The 14,978-nt window shown below is 48.3% G+C and overlaps 1 protein-coding gene across 2 annotated transcripts in view; it reads left to right on the plus strand.

Moving 5' to 3' along the window:
- Positions 1-1,644: 1,644 nt before the first annotated feature.
- The window catches only part of NACC2 (NACC family member 2), an 85,287-nt gene continuing 71,953 nt past the window's right edge, over positions 1,645-14,978 (plus strand). The window contains exon 1 of one of the 2 annotated variants that reach the window (XM_084821344.1): positions 1,645-2,109. The gene's annotated coding sequence lies outside the window, so the exon portion shown is untranslated. Of the gene's footprint in view, positions 2,110-2,231; positions 2,249-14,978 lie in introns of those variants that run through there. The other variant, XM_084821346.1, reaches the window with a different exon arrangement.

The raw sequence follows: 14,978 nt of genomic DNA on the forward strand, positions 1-14,978 counted from the left end.
ATGGTGTCATCTGTATTTGGGAAAGAGACGTAGCTCAAGGGTAGAGTCCCTGTTTTGCACACAGAAGGTTCCAGGTTCCATCTTTGGCATCTTGGGAGGAAGGGTGATACGGTTATGATTGTCCAGGTAGGGCTGGAAAACTCCTGTCTGAAACTCTGGAGAGCTGCTGCCAGTCACTGTAGCCTGGTTGCGAATGATGGGAGTTGCAGTCCAATACATTTGGAGTTCACCAGGCTGGGGAAAATTGGTGTAGTCAATACTGAGTTAGATGGACCAATGGTATAAGGCAAACTTCATATATTTCTAATGGTGGTGGTTGTGGATATGGGTTGTGGGAAGACAGGCTCACAAAAACATTGGCCATTTGGCATCACTTTGGGATTGTTTGGATGAGAGCATGCCGCCTGTCTAGCATAGCTGGCTGGGGAATGCTGCGAGTTGTCTGATGTTTTTCTTCTTAAATATGGTATCGGATTGCGTCCTAAACCCAGGGTCTAAGCTCCATGACTGGATGGTTACCTGGTCTTTCCTAGCTTCACAATGGTGAATATTGTACAGCCACTGTAGAATATAGATCCCAGGATTTAGGACTTTTAACAAAAGGAATCTTGACTTGTTAACTCAAGTGTTGGGGAGTAACATTGAGCCCTGCCAGGGAGGACGAATCACAAATTAACAAATCACAAATTTTATTCTGGGCACACGCTTTTGCAGACACTGTCCACTACATTAGATGCATGAAGGGTTGACCTCAAACTGGCAGGTTTATATATACATGCTTGGGGGCAGGAGAAATGTAAGCTGTGTTTCAGCTGTGTTGTACTTGACATGCAAAGAAGTACCGACCTTTAATGGTTGCTATTCACAAAAGGTTGTGGGGTGATAGCACAGACATCTTTGCAAGGGTGAGCGGATTATCATGAGTGTTATAAGAAAACCTTTGTCCTTCTTGGCGTTAGTTGAATGGATTGTTAGAATAAATTTGTGAGTCTTTTCCAGGGGCCACAAGACTGTGTAGTTTTTGCAGCAACAGACTAAGAGGGGTTCTGCTTTTGGAAATTATCCATAAGTAAGGAACCGTCCTCCCTTGCAGGATGCAGTGCTGTTGTCGTTATTATTCTGCTTTGCATTTTCTTATTTTTTTGTTGATGTTGTTCTATTTTGTTATTTTTGTTGTCAAAATTGTTCTATTTTGGCATTTTTTGTTGTTGTCGGTATTGTTCTAGTTTGTATTTCACAATTTTGTTGCTGTTGCTATTCCATTTTGTTTTTTCTTGTCAGTATCATTCTATTTCATTGTTTGTTTTTTCTGGTCAATATCGTTCTATTTTGTTACTTTTTCTTGTCAGTATTCTTCTATTTTGTATTTTTTCTTTGTTGATATTGTTCTATTTTGTATGTGGTATTGTTTTTCTTGTTGATATTGTTCTGTTTTGTTATATATACACGCACACGCACGTTCTGGGAAGGTGGCCTAGAAATGCAATCAGTGATAATGATGAGAACGATAATAACGATAATATATTAGTAACATTAACTGAAAATACTTAGGGGCCACCCGATGTCGGAGGGTTGGGGGCGGCGGCTCCTCCTCCTGGGCCCCTTCATGAGGACTAGTGACTCCTTCCCGCAGCCTCCCCCCACCCCGGCGCCCTGCAGCTGTGTGGGACTACAGCTCCGGCTGGTGGGGGATGCTGGAGGCTGGAGTCCCACACCTCTGGCGGGGTGCTGGGGGCTGTAGTCGCACACATCTGCAGGGCGCCGGGGTGGGGAGGCCGCCCCGCCGCCCCGTTCCCGATTCCTCGCGGCCTCCCTTCTCTTTGGGCCTGCGAGGCTTGAAGCCCCCGCCCCGGCGCCTGGCGGGGCCGCAGCCCCCTCCCCGCTGGCGCCGGGGGGGGCGGCACGGCGCGGGGGCTGCGGGCCGGGGCCGGGGCCGGGCCGGGCCGGGAGGGCGGCCCGGGGCCTGGCCAGGCCTGCCTGCCTGCCTCGCCCCCGGCCTGGCCGCCCTCCGCCTCCGCGCCGCCGCCATCACTTCCTGCCGCCAGCCGGGAGGAGCCGCCGGCCGAGGCAGCCAGGAGCAGGGCGACCGCGCCGGCCCGCCGAGCCCAGGTAAGGCGCCCCGCTCCGCGGCGGCTCCGCGGCGCCCCGCCCGCTGTGCCTGGGGGCAGCCCCCTGCCCGCGGCCCCGCGGAACATGCGCCCCCGCCCCGTACAGCCTGCCCCCGCCCCGAGGAAGAGCCCGTCCGCAGGTGAGCCCCCTCCCCCTCCCCATATGACGCTTCCTCCCCTCGCTGTTCGAGACTTCTCCCCCTCCCCATTTAAAACACCTCCCCGCCGCTATGTAACCCTTTCCCCCTCCCCATGGAAGAGCCCCGTCCGCAGGTGAGGCTCCCCCCGCGCCTATTAAGACTGCTCCCCCAACCCATTTAAGACTTCTCCCCCTCCCTATATAACACTTTCCCCCCTCCCCATATCAGACCTCCCCCTTCCCATATGAAATTCCCCCCTCCCCATTTAAGACTTCTCCCCCTCCCTATATAACACTTTCCCCCCTCCCCATATCAGACCTCCCCCTTCCCATATGAAATTCCCCCCTCCCCATTTAAGACTTCTCCCCCTCCCTATATAACACTTTCCCCCCTCCCCATATCAGACCTCCCCCTTCCCATATGAAATTCCCCCCTCCCCATTTAAGACTTCTCCCCCTCCCTATATAACACTTTCCCCCCTCCCCATATCAGACCTCCCCCTTCCCATATGAAATTCCCCCCTCCCCATTTAAGACTTCTCCCCCTCCCTATATAACACTTTCCCCCCTCCCCATATCAGACCTCCCCCTTCCCATATGAAATTCCCCCCTCCCCATTTAAGACTTCTCCCCCTCCCTATATAACACTTTCCCCCCTCCCCATATCAGACCTCCCCCTTCCCATATGAAATTCCCCCCTCCCCATTTAAGACTTCTCCCCCTCCCTATATAACACTTCCCCCTCCCCACTAAAGACCCCCTCCCCATATAAGGCTTCTTCCCCTCACCTTTTAAGACTCCCCCCTCCCTGTTTAATACCTTCCCTGTGTTTCCAGGAGGGAGCAGCTTCTCTCCCACCACCCCAACCATATTCCCAGCCGGTGGGGTGCACCCTGGAGACCATCCCTTGCACATCAGTTGCTGTGCCCCCTCTCTGTTTGAACTGTTTGAACACCCACCAACCTACCCCTCTGAGCCCCCCCCCCGTCTCCACCCCAAAGAGGCCTCCCTCAGGCTCTGTCTGAGCCTTCCCCAATCCTGCCCCCCCCATACACGCACATGTTGGACTGCAACTCCCAGTATGCTGGAAGTTGCAGTCTAACACATCTGGAGCGGGGGCAGGGTTGGGGAAGTCTGGCTATAGAGACTTCCCAGGGACCCAGTTTCTCTCCTCTTTCCTGCTTGGGGGGCAGCAGGATGCCCCCACCTTCCCTCACCCATAAATCGCACACATGCCCCATGCAAATTGGCTAAAAAATGTCTGTGTTGTTATTTTTATTTTTTAAAGTCAGGTGTGCGTGTGTGTGTGTGTTTATGCTGAGCTCTGGTGTGTGTGTGGGGGTGCTTTTGGCCAGTCCTTTCCCCCATGTGGCAAGGCCCTGCTGTTCTCCACCCTTTGCCTGAGGAAGGGTGCTGCCTCGCTAGGAGGGCGTACACCCCCCTCTTGCCTGCCAGGGCCTCCCCGGCCTTCACCTCACCCCCAGCACAATTCCACCTCCTTTCCCCTTCTCGGACTCCGCCCCCCCCCCCCACACACTTCTTTTCCTTCTGGCTTCTCAGACTTGAAGTGTGTGTGTGTGTGTGGGGGGGGTATTTCAGGACCCCCCGGGGTCATCGCCTTTCATTTTTGAACGTGCAAACTGAGCGTCTCCTGCCACACGCCCCAAATTAAGCAAGAAGGATCAGAGAGAGGGGTACGTGTGGTCTTCCCACCTGCCTGGGCAAGATACCCCTCCTCCACCCAAAAAAATCAAGCATGCTTAAAACTGGCCATCCCAGGCAAACCCTATAGTCAATAACTAATTTTATCACAGAGTGACTGTCTCCTCTCCTGCATTAATCCTCCCCCCCCCCTTTGCACAGAGGAGGGGGAGATGAAAAGAATAACCATGTTGCTTCCTTTTTCATCGGGGAGTTTTCTCAGGCTGCTGCCTCCTTGGCCAGGACTTCTCTGTGCTCTCTTTTCCTGAAAGGGTTCATTGTGCCTTGATCATTACAGAGGAGCATAATAAGTATTTTGTTGAACCTGTTCTGCTCCAACAGCGTGGGTTGGGGGACACACACATCCTCAACTTCGCCTCTTCTCTCCCCACCTCCTCCCCGAGTTTTTTTTAAAAAATCCTCTGAGATTTCTGTCTGGTACATTCTGCTTTGAATATCATTGCTTTAGTTCTTCCATAAGATACAGAACCAGCTGCATCACCCGTGCCACAGACACCCAGCAAGTAAGTTATTCCCCTGTTGTTGCATCATGTCGAAGTGGTCTGAAAAATCTTGATTTCCAAAGCCAAGGAACAGCAGAAAGGTGTGTTTATCTTTTGAGAAGACCCACGCTGGTCTGTTGGTGAATTGGTGAACTGGTCGGGTGCTTTGCTGCTGCTGCTTTTTCCTTATCTCAGCATTTGCGGTGACCAAAGGATGAGGGCTCTGGCACTTATAAATGCTTTTAGCAGAGGGGAGAGAGAGAGAATTTGGGCAGGTGTCGCAAGGAGGAGGTCAGAAAGATGCACCTGCGAAGTGCCGTCTTTACAATCCAAGGGTACAGGAGTGATTTTTCTCTCTTCAGCAAGATATGTAAGGAATTTGCAGAAGGGTTTGCGTTTGTGTCTTCAGCTCCAGAGGTGTGTGTCTGTTGTAAAAAATAATAATAAATTGGTGTGGCGTTTGAGGTGAAGGAATGGAGGTTAAATGGGAGAACTGGTATGCACTGCTACTTCTTGAAGAAAAGCAATGATGGTTTTCTGGTAGAAATTGCTTACTTCATACCACCTTAAAAGTGTTGGCCTTAAAAGCCCTAAATAGTTTGGGGCCAGGTTACCTGAAAGAATGTCTCCTTCCATATATACCTGCCCGAACCCTACGATCATCCTCAGAGGCCCTTCTCCTGACGCCCCTGCCAAATAAGGTGAGGCGGGTGTCAGGTAAGGAGAGGGTTTTTTTGCTGGTGGCTTTTTTCGAAAGCCTTTTTGTTCTCCCCAGGTTTTTTAGTCTCTCCGTTTTGTTTTTGAATGTGTTATTGTGTTTTTAGGCCTTTACACTGCTGCTGGCGTTCACTCTGATTTTTACTTTGGTTTTATCCGGTTTTAAACTTTTAATGGTTTTATTATGATGTTTCATTGTGTTGTATTTTAGGGGTTTAATTTCCAACAGCCCAGAGAGCTTTGGTTATTGGGTGGAACAGAAATGTAAGGAATAAATTAAATAAATAAAAGGTCTGTAAGGCTCTCAAAAATAATTTTGGAATTATATTAGAAAATGAGGGATTGTTTTTCCATTCTAGTCTCTCTCTCCTCCCCCCTCTCCTCTCCTTTAAGCAGAAGTAGCAATGGAATCTTAAATCTCTACCCATGGGGATTAGACCAGCCAGTAGATGTGATCCTTCTCAGGGGTGGGAGAAAGTAGAGCTCCAGATGATTTGGACTTCACCTCCCAGCATTCTTGACCATTGGCCATGTCAGCACAGGCTTCTGGGAGTTGAAGTCCCAAACATCTGGAAATCTACCTTCTGCCTATCTCAGCAACAGGTGCACGTCTTTCCTGCTGAGAAGGAAATTATAAGACATGCAAGGGAACATTGGTTTTCACATTGGCAGTGGGACTTTTGGAACTGAGCGTATTGCATGTTGCCCCTCTTGATCAAGGATCTGTTTCCTTACCTTTGTATGTGTGTGTTTGTGCTTGGGAACAGTGGTGCATTCTTGGGTTTTAAATCAGATAAGTACATTTCCCAGTGCTGGTATGTTCCTGAGCATGCTGTGGTTAAAAATGCATTTGGTGCCCCCAAGGACTTCTTCAAATGGTTTGGCTTCTGTAAGAGAATTGAAGTGCCCGTAGGAGTACTCCCGAACTTTGGTACGTGAGGGGTCTGTGCAGCGGCAGCAAAGTACAGAAGCACTTAAAAATGACGTATCCATTACATGCTGCTTCGTTAATTGGAATACTTACTTGTGCATTTCCTCCTTTTTTCTTTCTCTTTTTTTTTCAAGAAGGCATTTTGCAAGGCTGTGTGAATTGATGCACTGGCTGCTTTCCAAAGGTTTGTCTTGTGACCTGAGTAATTGATGCGCTGGTACGCGCTTTTACCTTTGCTAACTGAAATATTAAAGAGCCGTTGAAGTTGAATTTGGTAAACAAAACGGAATTTATTGCTGTTCTCTTCCTGTCAAAGCTGCTGCAATGAATTAGTATTCCAGTGCGTGAGTGAAATGTTTTCCTGTCATGCAGTTTCTGGACCTGACCCTTGCGGTTCCAACAATGTTAATAATTGGTATGCGTATGGTGCTTTTCCCAAGTTTCTAAAAACCCTTCCTGAATGCATGTGTCATACAAGAAGTTGTCCTGGGTTTTGAATCTTTGATTTCAATCCCCAAAATTCAAAATTCACAGTTGGGCAATCCATTTGTTACAGGAGTGTTGAACCTCTTTCAGCCCAGGGGCTGAATTCAGTTTTGGAGATGCTTTTGGGGGCTGCATCCGGGGGCAGCGGGAGGCCAAAATACCAGCATGTTTTATATCTAGAAGCTCTTACTGACAGTAATTAATCCTTAGGAGAGGCATTTTGAATGGGGAAAAAAATCAAGCAAACGCTGGGAAACCACCAAGCAATAGGTGGTCAGGGAAAAGGAGATGGAGCTATGGGAATTGGCGTGCCCTACACCCCTGCTTTATTAGGACTGACTAAAATAACAACAGAGTTGTTCCGGTCCAGTTCATCAGATGCCTGCCAACATAGGATAACACTTCCTGCATCCGATAAGAGTGCCCTCTAGTCCGTGAAAGCTGTTGCCATCATACACTTGCATGTCTTTCCGGTGCCAGGGGATTCTTCATTGTTTTGGCTGCAACAGACATAGCACACCCATTGCCCTGGAATTTGATTTCGATGAAACTCAATTCCAATCAAAGCACACTTCAGATTTCAGTTTTAATGGCTCTGGAAGGAGAAACAGGGCCGACAAATTGCGGTAAGGTTTGTAAAGTGCAGAGCTCGGTGGTGGTGGGAGGTCTAAAGTCAAGACAGCTGTAGGTTTTATCGCTCTTTAAAATATATATATATATAAGGCCTATAGAAATGTTTGGTCCTTACTCTGAAGGCTCAGATGCTGAGGGGCAGATACTGTTCACACTGTTTGCCAGTTATTTAGCGCTGGGGTTGTTCAGGAAGTGAGCACAACGTTCGCTCTGGCTTGGACTTTAAAAGGGGATTATTTATTTATTTGTTTATTACAGTTATATCCTGTCTTTTTTCTTCCTTAAGGACCCCAAGGCAGCATACATAATCCTCCTCTAAATTAGACAAATTCATGGGGGAGAAGGCTATCAATGGCTACTAGTCCTGATGGCTCTGTGCTACCTCCAGTATCAGAGGCAGTGAGCCTATGTACACCAGTGGCTGGGGAACATGTGCAGGAGGGTGCCATTGCACTCATGTCCTGCTTGTGGGTCTCCTGTGGGCAGCTGGTTGGCCAGTTGTGGGAACAGAATGGTGGATGAGATGGACCCTTGGTCTGATCCAGCAGGGCTCTTCTGATGGTTCTTCTGTTCTTAAGCATTCTTATTTATTTCAAATGCATAATTTGCTTCCAGTTAAATGTGCTTGGGATCCAGCTGTTGTGAGACAAACAGGACAAGGATAAAGATTGCTGGGAAAATGTAAGTCGCACAAGTAGATTTGTGGTCTTGCCCAGAGGAAAAATTTAAAATTGTGTCGAGACTTTGAGGGAGGGCAAAGAGTGTGCTCTGATGTACATGCTCGCTCATATATTCCCCAGCCCGTAGCCAGCCGGAACGTAAAAGCAAAGACCTGTATCATTGTCGGCCAGCGCTCTGCCTCTGGTGAGCAGTTCTCTGTATGCCCCCAGCTGTCCTAGCTTGGCACAAGAGTAGCAGAGATGCTCTCTACAGAGGCATCTTCTGGTGTGTGTTGGGCTCTAGATATTTAGTGCTTGAGTCAGCTCAAGTCTCTTTCCACCGGAGGACCAAATTCCATTTTGGAGAAATACCCCAAACACCAAATACCCCCAACACCAGCATAATTTAGCTTAAAGAACTTCCTGCCAGTAATCAAACCTGAGGAAGGGGCCGTAGCTCAGTGGTAGAGGCCCTGCTTTGCATGCAGAAGGCCCCAGGTTTGAATCCTGGCTTCTCCAGTTAGGTCAGGAAGAACCTGCCTGAAACCCTGGAGAGCTGCTGCCCATCAGTGTCGACAATACAGAGCTAGTTGGACTGATTCAGTGAGGTTATTCACACAACACAACAACCCAGAGTATGAGTTGAACTGTGGGTTGTCATGAATCATGGGTTGTGTTGTGTGAACCCCGCCTCGCTAACAAGCCATGGTTTGTTAACCATGAACAAACCAGAATTCCCAGCCTAACAACAAACCATGGGTTCTCTTTGTGCGTTGTTCGTGGTTAAGAAACCATGGTTTGTTAGCATGGCGAGGTTTGCACAGCAGCGCAACCCACGATTCAATGACAAGTCACGATTCAGGGACAACCCATACTCTGGATTGTGTTGTGTGAACCTAGTCAGTATATGGCAGCTTCCCATGTTCCGATGTTTCAACCTCTTTTAGAATGGGGAAAAATGGTGCAAATGCTGGGAAACCACCGAAATGACCTGGGGAAGGGGCCATGGTCACCAGGAAAATCCTGGAGGGCCAGATTTGGTCTGATATCCTGCACTAATCATTGACATGGGTGCCCCATTGTCAATGGGTGCTTCCATTGTCCTGGGAGCCAGGTGGCTGGATCCTGGCAACTTGAAGGTTCTAAATAGTCATCAAGGGTAGTTTGTGTTGAGTAGGACCTGGTGGTGACTCCTCAAAAAAATGGGAGGAGGACGAGGAAGAATCCTGCATCTCCAATCCAGAGATCGGAGAACAGGAAAATTCAGGCATGTGCTATTTTCTCCCATCTCTTGTTGTTAGTTGTTTCCTGGCCTTGTTTAAGCTCTCTGCAACAGCAGATGGCTGCAGATGGAATTGTACATTATTTCTGTTAATTCCATCTTTTCAACTCCGCTGGTGCCTCTGATGCCAGCAGAAAGAGATCCCTTGTCTGAATTACTTTCTGCTAGCTTAACGTTTTTGTCTGTGTGAGTTTACAGTGGTTTCATCTCGACAGTCCAGTTAATCTTCTGTTCTGCAGTGACTTTGCTAACTAGGCTCGAGCTGAAAGCATCTCCAAAGGTAGAAATTAAACAGGGCCAGAAGTCAAGAAGGTACTTATTAAGCATGCTAAACGGAGTCAAAGGCAGTCAAAGGCTCTCTGTGTCGTTTTCTTCTTCCAGCCTTTTGTTTCTAAGTGACAAGGCTTTTGACAATCTCTGTGCCTTTTTGTTGCAAATCAAGTCCCATGCCAGGTTTTTCTTTCCAGTGAGATCATTTGCAAAATATGTTTCTCAGCTTGCTTCAGGCATATTTCATCTGTGTCACTCGCAATTGCTCATTTGCTAGGAACTGTGATTCATTAGCCAAGGGTCTGTGTGCTTTTAAAAATTATTTTGGTTTGTTTTAAAGCTACAAAAAAGTAAATCTTCGAGGGGGGCAAGCGCAGGATTGTTAAGAATTATTAAATTGCGTCTGACACTTTGCTGTTTCCAGAGGAAATAATTTGTCTTAGAGAGGGGTCTGTGTGGAACTACACTTCAGCAATGCTTATTACAGGCTGTGAGCTGGAACAAAGTAGAGACCACTGGTCATTCTAGGTAAGATGCCAACCAAGTGGCCTTTGAACTCTTGAACATGGACGATTACCTCCCAACTCAGGCTGTCTCCCAAATATCTGTTCAGGTTGTGACAAATAGAGTATTACCGGATAGGATCTGTAACAAAATGTTGTAGCATAAGGGTAGGCAGCATGGTGTCCATGGGCGCCAGTGTACCCCCAGACACCTTCCTTGGTTCCCACCCTACTTCCCCCCATTTTTTATTTTTAAATGTTTTTATATTTTCTTACCGCTGGGATGGCTTCAAAGCAAGTGAGCTCCTGCTGTCTGAATTTCCCATGAATGCCCCTGGGCAGGGTTCTTGTCCTTTGCAATGAGCCGTGCCCACCTAAGGTAGCCGTTTCATGGTTGTGCCCACGACAGTTTCTCAAAATTTCCAAATGTGCCCACGGCCCAAAAGGTTGCCTACCATTGTTGCACTGTATCTTCACCCCTTCAGAGGTTTGCTCCTGTCCAGGACTCTACCTGGAACAAGAACCTCTTGGAGGAAGTGTAGGAGAGAAAGGATGCCTTCTTCTTTCTCCCTGAGAAGCCTAAGGAGGGTCAAGTTGGGGGGAGGGGGGTGAAAAATTCCTTGTTCTTTCAGTGTGCATACCTAGGGAGTCTCCCAAGTATGTAGAAGCCACAGCCTTATTTTTGAGTGGCTTCTTTTTCCTTCCCAAACTGATAGTCCCTTGGCCACGTCACCTCGCTGTTGGAGCGAATGCTTTCTGAAGGGTGAGAAATCTGAGCGGTACCTTTCTAGGTCAACCTGCCTTTTATTTATTCATGCAGATTGTCTGCCTCATCTTGCGGGTTTGATGCTTTGAAAGGGGGGAAAAAGCAAAAATAAAATGGTTCTGGGTTCTATATATGTTTTATTCAAATCTGTATCCTGTCTCATGGAAGGAAATCTTTTCAGAATTATTTTAAACAGGGCACGAGCAATTTCATACTGCCCCATTTGTGAATGGGCCACTTCTGGGTCAAGAATCAACAGGGCAGGCATGCTCTCCTTCTCTCTTGACTTCTGAAGAGCCTCACTGATGTGGGCAGAAGCTAGATCCCAAGTGCACTGTGGGGCAGTTTTCTCAAAGGAGAGTATAAATCGATGTGGGGAACCTATTTCTTATGAATGAAAGAAATCTCTCTCTCTCTCTGTCTCTCCCCCTCCCTCCCTCCCTCTCTCTCTCTGCCACCCCTTTTTCCCTCTCTCTTTGTCCAATTCTCCTCTCCCTCTCCCTCTCTCTCTCTCTCTCTCTTTCTGCCATCCCCTTTTTTCCCTCTCCTCTAGGGTCCCCAACATGGTACCCGTCAGGCTCCCTACCACTCCTGATTTTTATTTATTTCTTAAGACTTTTTAATTATTATTATTATTATTTAACTGGGAGACTGGCATGCTTCAAGGTAAAGTGCCACCCTCAGGCACCATCTTCATATGATGAGCTCAAACCCCCACCTCTGCCTTGGACTTTGGTTCTTGGACAGGTTACTTTTCTTTTTGTCTCGCCAGTTTGCTTTCTGGGAAATGAGTGTTTTGTGACTGGCCCTGCCCACCGTGGCAGCCATGTTATGAATGGGCAAGCCCCATGCCTGTGACAGCCATTTTGTGAGAGCACCCACAACACTTTCTTAATATTCCAGATGTGCTTACCAACCCAAAAAGGTTGGGGACCTCCTAGTGCCTGCCCAGGGGCCCACCTTCAAAGCACTCTGATCTCTGCTCATGGGGAGAGGGCTAAGGCAGGGTGGGCTACTTGAAATGAAGTCATGGGTTCCCCACCATAAGCTATAAATGGTAGCTTTTAGAACAGCCAAGGGACTTTGGAACACAGGGCTTTGTAGAGGCCATAAACTTCATGATGGGAACTATGTATTAGTTATACTTAGTGGTGAGGGAAAACCCTGTGCACATGCTCATAGGTACTCGACATATTACGGGCTTGAGCAGATGGGTTCCAGGCCTCCTGCTCTTTGTTTTGTTATAAAGGAAGATGGGCTGAGTCCCCTCTAGTTTAGTGCCCGTGATAAGGCACGAAAGGGGACACCAGTGTGACTTGGTGGTGGGGGCCGGAGGGGAGAGGAAGGATTGAGAACTGCAGTTCCTGGGTCTCACAGCAGCTCGTGAAACCAGGTAGGATTAATTGTTCTTGGTATTCTGTTAGTTGGGAAAAACTACAGTATAAATAATAAACAAAGGCAACTGTTTTGGCTGTAAGAAAATAAATCCATCTAGTGTAATGCCTTTATTAGGCCAACTCAAAGATCACCAAAAAATGTGCAAGCTTTTGAGATGTGCAGCTCTCTTCATCAGATTTTACAAAACGCAGGCTGGTTGGGGGGGGGCGGGTGTTGAATAGAAGGGAGTGGGGATGTCTGGATGGTGCAGTCAGGATGTCTGCAGAGTCAGTGTCTCATTGATTGATTGATTGATTGACTGATTGATTACAGCCTTGTACTGCACTCTCCACCCACAAAAGGTTCCCAGAGTGGCTTAAAAGATTAGTACTGAGACAGTCCCTGTCCTCAGGCTTACAGTCTTAAAGAAAGACACAAAAGGAAAGGGGGACTGGGAGGGAGGGTGAAGATGATTTGGAGAAGGAGGAAGGTTTGCAAACCTTCCACTTGGGCTCTGCCAGGTATTGTGATGGTTTCAGGTTTCTGTGTTCCTAAGACCTCTGGGAAAAATAGTGTAGCAGACCATGGCTGATCCTCTGTTTTTTGAAAATATAAAATCCAGCTGTTAACTCAAAACTGTCTTGGTCCTGGGCAAACTCGACAGGTTCCTTGGTTGGTGGGAAACAGAAGTAGAGATCAGCTTGGGCAGGAAGAAGATCTCCTGATGTTTTGGACTTCAAGTCCCAGCATTCCTGCCCATTGGCTGTGCTGGCAGGGGCTTCTGGGAGTTGAACTCCCAAACATCTGGTCATCTACCTTCCGCCCACCCTTGGCCTAGGCAGTCTTTACATGAACAAAGCTGGAGAGGGAATTCAGATTCATCTCTGGGAGACTCTGGGAAATCTCTGGGAAATCTGCTTTGCGCATTTTCCCCAGCTCTCTAACCTGTGTTTTTATGCACTTTCTTTCCTGCTGTCACTGGCCAAGTCCATGAGATCAGCCTTCCCCAACCTGGTGCCCTCCAAGTGTGTTGGACTACAAACCCACTCCCCCACACTGCTGGCTGGGGGATGCTGGGAGTTGTAGTCCAGACTTGTGAAAAGCTGCACTAGATAGAAGCAGTGTTGCAGTAAGAGGGAGCAGCTAGAGGGACATCACTATTTCTCAAGCAGGGGCCAATTTGGCTCCAGGCACCACCTTGGGGGGCCACTTGGCGGGCTTTCCTGGGCCTTGGGGGGCCTCTCCTCTTCTACCCCCCCCCCCAGTCAAGGGGTGGCACTGTACAGTGGACTCAGGTGGGGACCTTTTGAGGCCTCTTCCCAGCCCCCCTGCAGGTTGTCCAAGCAAGCGGACAAGTGGTAGGTCTCCGGACTCCCTGCTCCTGAAGCCTCCTGCGGTAGCCCAGATCTCAGCCAGCGGGCCCACCGCTAAAGCAAGCAACACAGCAAAGCAGGAGGGGGCCTCCTGCAGGTGAACCGCTATTACGGAGAGAAAGAGAGGGAGTGAATGCCTGAGTGAGGGAGCAAGGCCCCACTCCTTCTGCAGGGAGTGGGAGAGGTTGTGCTTTGAGGGGGGGGGGTTCTCCAGCCCCCCCACTCAAAATGTAAATCTTGCCTGCCTGCCTGCCTGCCTGTCTGTCTGTCTCTCTCTCTTTCTTTCTTTCTTTCTTTTTTTCTTTCCTGTCCATAAAGAAAAGAGCATACAGCTTTCCCCCAGTTTTTCTTCTTTGTGGTGCATGGGGCATTTCTAACTGTAGTCCAGAAACTGGTAAAGGGGTTGTGTGGGGGGGATATATTGGCTCCCCAGCGGGACACGGTTGCTTTGGAATCAGACAGTGTCTCCAGCAGAGGGTATATGTGGGCCTCCGTTGAGATGGCCATATATAGTCATTTGTAAGGAGGTGTAGTCCATTGACTGCAGCCTTTCCCCAGCATAGTGCCCTCCAGATCTGTTGGGATGGCAACTCCCATCATTCCCAGCTGAGAATGATGGGAGTTGCAGTCCCAATAGATCTGGAGGGCACCAGGTTGGGGGGAAGGCTGTTTTACTCTACCATAACGGCCTCTTGTTGACACGGAAAGCTAATCTAGGAAACTTGTTTGTGAGTTCTCATTTCAGACAAAATTCAGGATATAATTAAGATCAACTAAAAAGAAATCACTTGTCTGTGTTAGAAACCCATTTTGCTTTCCTTCATTGGCTTTGTGTCTTTGGTGGGGGTCAACTGATCTTGCATTAATACCTGGGAACAGAAATAAACAGACGAAAAGTGAAGCGGGGGTAAGGAAATGGAAGAGGCTGTACAAAACCCCCCCAAATGTAGCCATATTGACCGTAAGGAAAATGCCCAAAGCATTTTGTGAAATACCTTCATTAGGCCAACCAAAAGGCCCCCCCCTCCCCAAAATGTGCAAGCTTTCAGGATCTCCGGATTTCTTTATCAGACAAGATGTTATAAAAGGCAGTTTTGCGAGGGAGGATGAAATAGGGGAGGGGAGAAATCTGTCTCAACAGCAAAGTCTGCATGTTCAGAGTCCCAAGATGGAATGGGGGAGGAGGAGTCTCTGGACATTCATTTTAGGCTCTGTAGGTCTTATGGCTACAGGAAGGACCCGCAGCCACACCTGGGGCTGCTAGGAGCCAGAAAGGGCAAAATATTGGATCCTTTATTTTTGAAGAATATAACACCCAGCTGTTCTCAGAAGTGATTTCCACCCTGGGCAAAGCGCATGGAGGACCACAGAGAGAAATCTGTATTATTTGTTGAAATCCAGCACAGCACTAAGACAGGTGTCCATACAAGTCTTCTGTAGGCAAATGTTTTTTCTTCATTGCCACAATGAGGAACTCTGTGCATGTGCTGATGATGAGAAACCATGTATGTGAGCTTCTCGGGGAGGAAT

Source organism: Heloderma suspectum, chromosome 14 (genome assembly GCF_057233095.1).
Source record: "Heloderma suspectum isolate Gila_16-S chromosome 14, 16-S_ref, whole genome shotgun sequence".
NCBI classification, from domain to species: Eukaryota; Metazoa; Chordata; class Lepidosauria; order Squamata; family Helodermatidae; genus Heloderma; species Heloderma suspectum.